The sequence below is a fragment of the Barbus barbus genome, assembly GCF_936440315.1.
Source record: "Barbus barbus genome assembly, chromosome: 38".
NCBI classification, from domain to species: domain Eukaryota; kingdom Metazoa; phylum Chordata; class Actinopteri; order Cypriniformes; family Cyprinidae; genus Barbus; species Barbus barbus.
In genome coordinates, this window is record NC_136716.1 from 3,767,250 (window position 1) to 3,779,389 (window position 12,140).

At 50.1% G+C, this 12,140-nt stretch overlaps 1 protein-coding gene across 2 annotated transcripts in view; it reads right to left on the reverse strand.

The window, feature by feature from the left end:
* The window catches only part of LOC306857430 (uncharacterized protein), a 46,719-nt gene that overhangs the window by 16,263 nt on the left and 18,316 nt on the right, over window positions 1-12,140 (reverse strand). The window lies entirely within an intron of this gene.

Sequence of the window (12,140 nt, forward strand, 5' to 3'; positions counted from 1 at the left end):
TCTGCAGAAGTGGTAGTAGTCTCTGCAGAAGTGGTGCCCAGGGTAGTAGTCTCTACAGAAGTGGTAGTAGTCCCTGCAGAAGTGGTGCCAAGGCTAGTCGTTTCTACAGAAGTGGTAGTAGTCTCTGCAGTAGGGGTGCCTAAGGTTGTACTTTCTGCAGAACTGGTGCCAAGGGTAGTAGTCTCTGCAGAAGTGGTGCCCAGGGTAGTAGTTTCTGCAGACGTGGTGCCCAGGGTTGTACTTTCTACAGAAGTGGTAGTAGTCTCTGCAGTAGGGGTGCCTAAGGTTGTACTTTCTGCAGAACTGGTGCCAAGGGTAGTAGTCTCTGCAGAAGTGGTGCCCAGGGTTGTACTTTCTACAGAAGTGGTGCCAAGGGTAGTAGTTTCTAGAGACGTGGTGCCCAGGGTTGTACTACCTACAGAAGTGGTGCCAAGGGTAGTAGTCTCTGCAGAAGTGGTGCCCAGGGTAGTAGTTTCTGCAGAAGTGGTGCCCAGGGTAGTAGTCCCTGTAGAAGTGGTGCCCAGGGTTGTACTTTCTGCAGAAGTGGTGCCCAGGGTAGTAGTTTCTGCAGACGTGGTGCCCAGGGTTGTACTCTCTACAGAAGTGGTAGTAGTTTCTGCAGAAGTTGTGCCCAGGGTAGTAGTCTCTGTAGAAGTGGTGCCCAGGGTTGTACTTTCTACAGAAGTGGTGCCAAGGGTAGTAGTTTCTGCAGAAGTGGTAGTAGTCTCTGCAGAAGTGGTGCCCAGGGTAGTAGTTTCTGCAGAAGTGGTAGTCTCTGCAGAAGTGGTGCCAAGGGTAGTGGTCTCTGCAGAAGTGGTGCCCAGAGTTGTACTTTCTACAGACGTGGTGCCAAGGGTAGTAGTCTCTGTAGAAGTGGTGCGCAGGGTAGTACTTTCTACAGAAGTGGTAGTACTTTCTGCAGAAGTGGTGCCAAGGGTAGTAGTCCCTTTAGAAGTGGTGCCCAGGGTTGTACTTTCTGCAGAAGTGGTGCCCAGGGTAGTAGTCTCTGCAGAAGTGGTGCCAAGTGTAGTAGTCTCTGTAGAAGTGGTAGTAGTCTCTGCAGAAGTGGTGCCAAGGGTAGTAGTTTCTGCAGAAGTGGTGCCCAGGGTAGTAGTCTCTGCAGAAGTGGTGCCCTGGGTTGTACTTTCTGCAGAAGTGGTGCCAAGGGTAGTAGTTTCTGCAGAAGTGGTAGTAGTCTCTGCAGAAGTGGTGCCCTGGGTTGTACGTTCTGCAGAAGTGGTGCCAAGGGTAGTAGTTTCTACAGAAGTGGTAGTAGTCTCTGCAGAAGTGGTGCCAAGGGTAGTAGTTTCTAGAGACGTGGTGCCCAGGGTTGTACTTTCTGCAGAAGTGGTGCCAATGGCAGTAGTTTCTGCAGAAGTGGTGCCAAGGGTAGTAGTCTCTGCAGAAGTGGTAGTAGTCTCTGCAGAAGTGGTGCCCTGGGTTGTACTTTCTGCAGAAGTGGTGCCAAGGGTAGTAGTTTCTAGAGACGTGGTACCCAGGGTTGTACTACCTACAGAAGTGGTGCCAAGGGTAGTAGTTTCTGCAGAAGTGGTAGTAGTCTCTGCAGAAGTGGTGCCCTGGGTTGTACTTTCTGCAGAAGTGGTGCCAAGGGTAGTAGTTTCTACAGAAGTGGTAGTAGTCTCTGCAGAAGTGGTGCCAAGGGTAGTAGTTTCTAGAGACGTGGTGCCCAGGGTTGTACTTTCTGCAGAAGTGGTGCCAATGGCAGTAGTTTCTGCAGAAGTGGTGCCCAGGGTAGTAGTCTCTGCAGAAGTGGTAGTAGTCTCTGCAGAAGTGGTAGTAGTCTCTGCAGAAGTGGTAGTAGTCTCTGCAGAAGTGGTGCCCAGGGTAGTAGTTTCTACAGAAGTGGTAGTAGTCTCTGCAATAGGGGTGCCTAAGGTTGTACTTTCTGCAGAAGTGGTGCCCAGGGTTGTACTTTCTGCAGAAGTGGTGCCCAGGGTTGTACTTTCTACAGAAGTGGTAGTAGTCTCTGCAGAAGTGGTGCCCAGGGTAGTAGTTTCTACAGAAGTGGTAGTAGTCTCTGCAGAAGTGGTGCCAATGGCAGTACTTTCTGCAGAAGTGGTGCCCAGGGTAGTAGTTTCTGCAGACGTGGTGCCCAGGGTTGTACTTTCTACAGAAGTGGTAGTAGTCTCTGCAGTAGGGGTGACCAGGGTAGTAGTTTCTGCAGACGTGGTGCCAAGGGTAGTAGTTTCTGCAGAAGTGGTGCCCAGGGTTGTACTTTCTACAGAAGTGGTAGTAGTCTCTGCAGTAGGGGTGACCAGGGTAGTAGTTTCTGCAGAAGTGGTGCCAATGGCAGTAGTTTCTGCAGTAGTGGTGCCCAGGGTAGTAGTCTCTGCAGAAGTGGTGCCAAGGGTAGTAGTTTCTACAGAAGTGGTAGTAGTCTCTGCAGAAGTGGTGCCAAGGGTTGTACTTCCTACAGAAGTGGCAGTACTTTCTGCAGAAGTGGTGCCCAGGGTTTTACTTTCTACAGAAGTGGTGCCAATGGCAGTAGTCTCTGCAGAAGTGGTGCCCAGGGTTGTACTTTCTACAGATGTGGTAGTACTTTCTGCAGAAGTGGTGCCCAGGGTTGTTTCTGCAGACGTGGTGCCCAGGGTTGTACTTTCTACAGAAGTGGTTGTACCATCTACAGAAGTGGTAGTACTTTCTGCAGAAGTGGTGCCAAGGGTAGTAGTTTCTGCAGAAGTGGTGCCCAGGGTAGTAGTCTCTGCAGAAGTGGTGCCAAGGGTAGTAGTTTCTACAGAAGTGGTAGTAGTTTCTGCAGACGTGGTGCCCAGGGTTGTACTTTCTACAGAAGTGGTAGTAGTCTCTGCAGAAGTGGTGCCCAGGGTTGTACTTTCTACAGAAGTTGTGCCAAGGGTAGTAGTCTCTGCAGAAGTGGTGCCCAGGGTTGTACTTTCTACAGATGTGGTAGTACTTTCTGCAGAAGTAGTGCCAAGGGTAGTAGTTTCTGCAGAAGTGGTGCCAAGGGTAGTAGTTTCTGCAGAAGTGGTAGTAGTTTCTGCAGAAGTGGTGCCCAGGGTTGTTTCTGCAGACGTGGTGCCCAGGGTTGTACCTTCTACAGAAGTGGTTGTACCATCTACAGAAGTGGTAGTACTTTCTGCAGAAGTGGTGCCAAGGGTAGTAGTTTCTGCAGAAGTGGTGCCCAGGGTAGTAGTCTCTGCAGAAGTGGTGCCAAGGGTAGTAGTTTCTACAGAAGTGGTAGTAGTCTCTGCAGAAGTGGTGCCAAGGGTTGTACTTCCTACAGAAGTGGCAGTACTTTCTGCAGAAGTGGTGCCCAGGGTAGTAGTTTGTGCAGAAGAGGTAGTAGTCTCTGCAGAAGTGGTGCCCAGGGTTTTACTTTCTACAGAAGTGGTGCCAATGGCAGTAGTTTCTGCAGTAGTGGTGCCCAGGGTTGTACTTTCTACAGAAGTGGTAGTAGTCTCTGCAGAAGTGGTGCCCAGGGTTGTACTTTCTACAGATGTGGTAGTACTTTCTGCAGAAGTAGTGCCAAGGGTAGTAGTTTCTGCAGAAGTGGTGCCAAGGGTAGTAGTTTCTACAGAAGTGGTAGTAGTTTCTGCAGAAGTGGTGCCCAGGGTTGTTTCTGCAGACGTGGTGCCCAGGGTTGTACTTTCTACAGAAGTGGTTGTACCATCTACAGAAGTGGTAGTACTTTCTGCAGAAGTGGTGCCAAGGGTAGTAGTTTCTGCAGAAGTGGTGCCAAGGGTAGTAGTTTCTACAGAAGTGGTAGTAGTTTCTGCAGACGTGGTGCCCAGGGTTGTACTTTCTACAGAAGTGGTAGTAGTCTCTGCAGAAGTGGTGCCCAGGGTTGTACTTTCTACAGAAGTGGTGCCAAGGGTAGTAGTTTCTGCAGAAGTGGTGCCCAGGGTAGTAGTCTCTGCAGAAGTGGTAGCAAGGGTAGTAGTTTCTGCAGAAGTGGTAGTAGTTTCTGCAGAAGTGGTAGTAGTTTCTGCAGACGTGGTGCCCAGGGTTGTACTTTCTACAGAAGTGGTAGTAGTTTCTGCAAAAGTGGTGCCCAGGGTAGTAGTCTCTGCAGAAGTGGTGCCAAGGGTAGTAGTTTCTGCAGAAGTGGTGCCCAGGGTAGTAGTTTCTACAGAAGTGGTAGTAGTTTCTGCAGACGTGGTGCCCAGGGTTGTACTTTCTACAGAAGTGGTTGTACTATCTACAGAAGTGGTAGTAGTCTCTGCAGAAGTGGTGCCCAGGGTTGTACTTTCTACAGAAGTGGTTGTACTATCTACAGAAGTGGTAGTACTTTCTGCAGAAGTGGTGCCAAGGGTAGTAGTTTCTGCAGACGTGGTGCCCAGGGTTGTACTTTCTACAGAAGTGGTTGTACTATCTACAGAAGTGGTAGTAGTCTCTGCAGAAGTGGTGCCCAGGGTTGTACTTTCTACAGAAGTGGTTGTACTATCTACAGAAGTGGTAGTAGTCTCTGCAGAAGTGGTGCCCAGGGTTGTACTTTCTACAGAAGTGGTGTCCAGAGTTGTACTTTCTACAGAAGTGGTAGTAGTCTCTGCAGTAGGGGTGCCCAGGGTTGTACTTTCTGCAGAAGTGGTGCCCAGGGTAGTAATTTCCACAGAAGTGGTGCCCAGGGTAGTTTCTGCAGAAGTGGTGCCCAGGGTAGTAGTTTCCACAGAAGTGGTTCCCAGGGTAGTTTCTGCAGAAGTGGTGCCAAGGGTAGTAGTTTCTGCAGAAGTGGTGCCAAGGGTAGTAGTTTCCGCAGAAGTGGTTCCCAGGGTAGTTTCTGCAGAAGTGGTGCCAAGGGCAGTAGTTTCTACAGAAGTGGTAGTAGTCTCTGCAGAAGTGGTGCCAAGGGTAGTAGTTTCTGCAGAAGTGGTGCCCAGGGTAGTAGTCTCTGCAGAAGTGGTGCCAAGGCTAGTAGTTTCTGCAGAAGTGGTAGTGGTCTCTGCAGAAGTGGTGCCAAGGGTAGTAGTTTCTGCAGAAGTGGTGCCCAGGGTTGTACTTTCTACAGAAGTGGTAGTACTTTCTGCAGAAGTGGTGCCAAGGGTAGTAGTTTCTGCAGAAGTGGTGCCCAGGGTTGTACTTTCTACAGAAGTGGTTGTACTATCTACAGAAGTGGTAGTAGTCTCTGCAGAAGTGGTGCCCAGGGTTGTACTTTCTACAGAAGTGGTAGTAGTCTCTGCAGTAGGGGTGCCCAGGGTTGTACTTTCTGCAGAAGTGGTGCCCAGGGTAGTAGTTTCTACAGAAGTGGTAGTAGTCTCTGCAGAAGTGGTGCCCAGGGTTGTACTTTCTACAGAAGTGGTAGTACTTTCTGCAGAAGTGGTGCCAAGGGTAGTAGTTTCTGCAGAAGTGGTGCCCAGGGTAGTAGTCTCTGCAGAAGTGGTGCCAAGGGTAGTAGTTTCTACAGAAGTGGTAGTAGTTTCTGCAGACGTGGTGCCCAGGGTTGTACTTTCTACAGAAGTGGTAGTAGTCTCTGCAGAAGTGGTGCCCAGGGTAGTAGTCTCTGCAGAAGTGGTAGCAAGGGTAGTAGTTTCTGCAGAAGTGGTAGCAAGGGTAGTAGTTTCTGCAGAAGTGGTAGCAGTTTCTGCAGACGTGGTGCCCAGGGTTGTACTTTCTACAGAAGTGGTAGTACTTTCTGCAGAAGTGGTGCCAAGGGTAGTAGTTTCTGCAGAAGTGGTGCCCACGGTAGTAGTTTCTACAGAAGTGGTAGTAGTTTCTGCAGACGTGGTGCCCAGGGTTGTACTTTCTACAGAAGTGGTAGTACTTTCTGCAGAAGTGGTGCCAAGGGTAGTAGTTTCTGCAGAAGTGGTGCCAAGGGTAGTAGTTTCTACAGAAGTGGTAGTAGTTTCTGCAGACGTGGTGCCCAGGGTTGTACTTTCTACAGAAGTGGTAGTACTTTCTGCAGAAGTGGTGCCAAGGGTAGTAGTTTCTGCAGAAGTGGTGCCCAGGGTTGTACTTTCTACAGAAGTGGTGCCAAGGGTAGTAGTTTCTGCAGAAGTGGTGCCCAGGGTTGTACTTTCTGCAGAAGTGGTGCCAATGGCAGTAGTTTCTGCAGTAGTGGTTGTACTATCTACAGAAGTGGTTGTACTATCTACAGAAGTGGTAGTAGTCTCTGCAGAAGTGGTGCCCAGGGTTGTACTTTCTACAGAAGTGGTAGTACTTTCTGCAGAAGTGGTGCCCAGGGTAGTAGTTTCCACAGAAGTGGTTCCCAGGGTAGTTTCTGCAGAAGTGGTGCCCAGGGTAGTAGTTTCCACAGAAGTGGTTCCCAGGGTAGTTTCTGCAGAAGTGGTGCCCAGGGTAGTAGTCTCTGCAGAAGTGGTAGCAAGGGTAGTAGTTTCTGCAGAAGTGGTAGCAGTTTCTGCAGACGTGGTGCCCAGGGTTGTACTTTCTACAGAAGTGGTAGTACTTTCTGCAGAAGTGGTGCCAAGGGTAGTAGTTTCTGCAGAAGTGGTGCCCAGGGTAGTAGTTTCTACAGAAGTGGTAGTAGTTTCTGCAGACGTGGTGCCCAGGGTTGTACTTTCTACAGAAGTGGTTGTACTATCTACAGAAGTGGTAGTAGTCTCTGCAGAAGTGGTGCCCAGGGTTGTACTTTCTACAGAAGTGGTAGTACTTTCTGCAGAAGTGGTGCCCAGGGTAGTAGTTTCTACAGAAGTGGTAGTAGTTTCTGCAGACGTGGTGCCCAGGGTTGTACTTTCTACAGAAGTGGTTGTACTATCTACAGAAGTGGTAGTAGTCTCTGCAGAAGTGGTGCCCAGGGTTGTACTTTCTACAGAAGTGGTAGTACTTTCTGCAGAAGTGGTGCCAAGGGTAGTAGTTTCTGCAGAAGTGGTGCCCAGGGTAGTAGTCTCTGCAGAAGTGGTGCCCAGGGTTGTACTTTCTACAGAAGTGGTTGTACTATCTACAGAAGTGGTAGTAGTCTCTGCAGAAGTGGTGCCCAGGGTTGTACTTTCTACAGAAGTGGTAGTAGTCTCTGCAGTAGGGGTGCCCAGGGTTGTACTTTCTGCAGAAGTGGTGCCAAGGGTAGTAATTTCCACAGAAGTGGTGCCCAGGGTAGTTTCTGCAGAAGTGGTGCCCAGGGTTGTTTCTGCAGAAGTGGTGCCCAGGGTAGTAGTTTCCACAGAAGTGGTTCCCAGGGTAGTTTCTGCAGAAGTGGTGCCAAGGGTAGTAGTTTCTACAGAAGTGGTAGTAGTCTCTGCAGAAGTGGTGCCAAGAGTAGTAGTTTCTGCAGAAGTGGTGCCCAGGGTAGTAGTCTCTGCAGAAGTGGTGCCAAGGCTAGTAGTTTCTACAGAAGTGGTAGTAGTCTCTGCAGAAGTGGTGCCCTGGGTTGTACTTTCTTCAGAAGTGGTGCCAAGGGTAGTAGTTTCTACAGAAGTGGTAGTAGCTTCTGCAGAAGTGGTGCCCAGGGTAGTAGTCTCTGCAGAAGTGGTGCCCAGGGTAGTAGTTTGCACAGAAGTGGTGCCCAGGGTAGTAGTTTGCACAGAAGTGGTGCCCAGGGTAGTTTCTGCAGAAGTGGTGCCAAGGGTAGTAGTTTCTACAGAAGTGGTAGTAGCCTCTGCAGAAGTGGTGCCCAGGGTAGTAGTCTCCGCAGAAGTGGTGCCCAGGGTTGTACTTTCTACAGAAGTGGTAGTAGTCTCTGCAGAAGTGGTGCCCAGGGTAGTAGTCTCTGCAGAAGTGGTAGCAAGGGTAGTAGTTTCTGCAGAAGTGGTGCCAAGGGTAGTAGTTTCTACAGAAGTGGTAGTAGTCTCTGCAGAAGTGGTGCCCAGGGTTGTACTTTCTACAGAAGTGGTAGTAGCTTCTGCAGAAGTGGTGCCCAGGGTTGTACTTTCTGCAGAAGTGGTGCCAAGGGTAGTAGTTTCCACAGAAGTGGTGCCCAGGGTAGTTTCTGCAGAAGTGGTGTCCTGGGTTGTACTTTCTGCAGAAGTGGTGCCAAGGGTAGTAGTTTCTACAGAAGTGGTAGTAGTTTCTGCAGAAGTGGTGCCAAGGGTAGTAGATTCCACAGAAGTGGTTCCCAGGGTAGTTTCTGCAGAAGTGGTGCCAATGGCAGTAGTTTCCACAGAAGTGGTGTCCAGGGTTGTACTTTCTACAGAAGTGGTGCCAAGGGTAGTAGTTTCTACAGAAGTGGTAGTAGCTTCTGCAGAAGTGGTGCCCAGGGTAGTAGTCTCCGCAGAAGTGGTGCCCAGGGTAGTAGTTTCTACAGAAGTGGTAATAGTCTCTGCAGAAGTGGTGCCCTGGGTTGTACTTTCTGCAGAAGTGGTGCCAAGGGTAGTAGTTTCTACAGAAGTGGTAGTAGTCTCTGCAGAAGTGGTGCCCTGGGTTGTACTTTCTGCAGAAGTGGTGCCAAGGGTAGTAGTTTCTGAAGTGGTGCCAATGGTAGCGGTCTCTGCAGAAGTGGTGCCCAGGGTTGTACTTTCTGCAGAAGTGGTGCCAAGGGTAGTAGTTTCCACAGAAGTGGTGCCCAGGGTAGTTTCTGCAGAAGTGGTGTCCTGGGTTGTACTTTCTGCAGAAGTGGTGCCAAGAGTAGTAGATTCCACAGAAGTGGTTCCCAGGGTAGTTTCTGCAGAAGTGGTGCCAATGGCAGTAGTTTCTGCAGAAGTGGTGCCAAGGGTAGTAGATTCCACAGAAGTGGTTCCCAGGGTAGTTTCTGCAGAAGTGGTGCCCAGGGTAGTAGTCTCCGCAGAAGTGGTGCCCAGGGTAGTAGTTTCTACAGAAGTGGTGCCCAGGGTAGTAGTCTCCGCAGAAGTGGTGCCCAGGGTAGTAGTCTCCGCAGAAGTGGTGCCCAGGGTAGTAGTTTCTACAGAAGTGGTAGTAGTTTCTGCAGAAGTGGTGCCCAGGGTAGTAGTCTCCGCAGAAGTGGTTCCCAGGGTAGTTTCTGCAGAAGTGGTGCCAATGGCAGTAGTTTCTGCAGAAGTGGTGCCAAGGGTAGTAGATTCCACAGAAGTGGTTCCCAGGGTAGTTTCTGCAGAAGTGGTGCCCAGGGTAGTAGTCTCCGCAGAAGTGGTGCCCAGGGTAGTAGTTTCTACAGAAGTGGTGCCCAGGGTAGTAGTCTCCGCAGAAGTGGTGCCCAGGGTAGTAGTTTCTACAGAAGTGGTAGTAGCTTCTGCAGAAGTGGTGCCCAGGGTAGTAGTCTCCGCAGAAGTGGTGCCCAGGGTAGTAGTTTCTACAGAAGTGGTAGTAGTCTCTGCAGAAGTGGTGCCCAGGGTTGTACTTTCTGCAGAAGTGGTGCCAAGGGTAGTAGTTTCTACAGAAGTGGTAGTAGTCTCTGCAGAAGTGGTGCCCTGGGTTGTACTTTCTGCAGAAGTGGTGCCAAGGGTAGTAGTTTCTACAGAAGTGGTAGTAGTCTCTGCAGAAGTGGTGCCAAGGCTAGTAGTTTCTGCAGAAGTGGTGCCCAGGGTAGTAGTCTCTGCAGAAGTGGTGCCAAGGCTAGTAGTTTCTGCAGAAGTGGTGCCAAGGGTTGTACTTCCTACAGAAGTGGTGCCCAGGGTTGTGCTTCCTACAGAAGTGGTGCCCAGGGTTGTACTTCCTACAGAAGTGGTGCCCAGGGTAGTAGTTTCTACAGAAGTGGTGCCCTGGGTTGTACTTTCTGCAGTAGTCTCTGCAGAAGTGGTGCCAAGGGTAGTAGTTTCTAGAGACTTGGTGCCCAGGGTTGTACTTCCTACAGAAGTGGTGCCAATGGCAGTAGTTTCTGCAGAAGTGGTGCCCAGGGTAGTAGTTTCTGCAGAAGTGGTAGTAGTCTCTGCAGAAGTGGTGCCAAGGGTAGTAGTTTCTGCAGAAGTGGTGCCCAGGGTAGTAGTTTCTGCAGAAGTGGTGGTAGTCTCTGCAGAAGTGGTGCCAAGGGTAGTAGTTTCTGCAGAAGTGGTGCCCAGGGTAGTAGTTTCTGCAGAAGTGGTAGTAGTCTCTGCAGAAGTGGTGCCAAGGGTAGTAGTTTCTGCAGAAGTGGTGCCCAGGGTAGTAGTTTCTGCAGAAGTGGTGGTAGTCTCTGCAGAAGTGGTGCCAAGGGTAGTAGTTTCTGCAGAAGTGGTGCCCAGGGTAGTAGTTTCTGCAGAAGTGGTAGTAGTCTCTGCAGAAGTGGTGCCCTGGGTTGTACTTTCTGCAGAAGTGGTGCCAAGGGTAGTAGTTTCTGCAGAAGTGGTAGTGGTCTCTGCAGAAGTGGTGCCCAGGGTAGTAGTCTCTGCAGAAGTGGTGCCAAGGCTAGTAGTTTCTGCAGAAGTGGTGCCAAGGGTTGTACTTCCTACAGAAGTGGCAGTAGTCTCTGCAGAAGTGGTTCCCAAGGTTGTACTTTCTACAGAAGTGGTAGTAGTCTCTGCAGAAGTGGTGCCCAGGGTTGTACTTTCTACAGAAGTGGCAGTAGTCTCTGCAGAAGTGGTGCCAAGGGTAGTACTTTCTGCAGACGTGGTAGTAGTCTCTGCAGAAGTGGTGCCCAGGGTTGTACTTTCTACAGAAGTGGCGTCCAGAGTTGTACTATCTGCAGAAGTGGTAGTACTTTCTGCAGAAGTGGTGCCAAAGCTAGTCGTTTCTGCAGAAGTGGTGCCCAGGGTTGTACTTTCTACAGAAGTGGTGCCCAGGGTAGTTTCTGCAGAAGTGGTGCCAAGGGTAGTTTCTGCAGAAGTGGTGCCCAGGGTTGTACTATCTACAGAAGTGGTGCCCAGGGTAGTTTCTGCAGAAGTGGTGTCAAGTGTAGTAGTCTCTGTAGAAGTGGTGCCCAGGGTTGTACTATCTACAGAAGTGGTGCCAATGGTAGTGGATTCCGCAGAAGTGGTGCCCAGGGTTGTACGTTCTACAGAAGTGGTGCCAAGGGTAGTAGTTTCTGCAAAAGAGGTGCCACGGCTAGTCGTTTTTGCAGAAGTGGTGCCAAAGCTAGTAGTTTCTGCAGAATTGGTATCCAGGGTTGTACTTTCTGCAGAAGTGGTAGCAGTCTCTGCAGAAGTGGTGCCAAGGGTAGTCGTTTCTCCAGAAGTGGTAGTAGTCTCTGCAGTAGGGGTGCCTAGGGTTGTACTTTCTACAGAAGTGGTAGTAGTCTCTGCAGACGTGGTGCCAAGGGTAGTACTTTCTGCAGAAGTGGTAGTAGTCTCTGCAGAAGTGGCGTCCAGAGTTGTACTTTCTACAGAAGTGGCGTCCAGAGTTGTACTATCTGCAGAAGTGGTAGTACTTTCTGCAGAAGTGGTGCCAAAGCTAGTCGTTTCTGCACAAGTGATGCCAAGGGTAGTAGTTTCTGCAGAAGTGGTAGCAAGGGTAGTAGTCTCTGCAGAAGTGGTGCCAAGGGTTGTACGTTCTACAGAAGTGGTGCCAAGGGTAGTAGTTTCTACAGAAATGGTAGTAGTCTCTGCAGAAGTGGTGCCCAGGGTAGTAGTCTCCGCAGAAGTGGTGCCCAGGGTTGTACTTTCTACAGAAGTGGTGCCAAGGGTAGTAGTTTCCACAGAAGTGGTGCCCAGGGTTGTACTTTCTACAGAAGTGGTGCCAAGGGTAGTTGTTTCTGCAGAAGTGGTGCCCAGGGTAGTATCTGCAGAAGTGGTGCCCAGGGTAGTAGTTTCTGCAGAATTTGTGCCCAGGGTTGTACTTTCTACAGAAGTGATAGTAGCCTCTGCAGAAGTGGTGCCCAGGGTTGTACTTTCTACAGATGTGGTAGCAATTTCTGCAGAAGTGGTGCCAAGGGTAGTAGTCTCTGCAGTAGGGGTGCCTAAGGTTGCACTTTCTGCAGAAGTGGTGCCCAGGGTTGTAATTTCTACAGACGTGGTAGCAATTTCCGCAGAAGTGGTGCCAAGGGTAGTAGTCTCTGCAGTAGGGGTGCCTAAGGTTGTACTTTCTACAGAAGTGATGCCCAGGGTAGTAGTTTCTAAAGTGGTGCCAAGGGTAGTAGTCTCTGCAGAAGTGGTGCCCAGGGATGTACTTTCTACAGAAGTGGTGCCAAGGGTAGTAGTCTCTGCAGAAGTGGTGCCCAGGGTTGTACGTTCTACAGAAGTGGTGCCAATGGTAGTAGTCTCTGCAGAAGTGGTGCCAATGGTAGTACTTTCTACAGGAGTGGTAGCAGTTTCTGCACAAGTGATGCCAAGGGTAGTAGTTTCTGCAGAAGTGGTAGCAAGGGTAGTAGTCTCTGCAGAAGTGGTGCCAAGGGTAGTAGTCTCTGCAGAAGTGGTGCCAAGGGTAGTAGTCTCTGCAGAACTGGTGCCAAG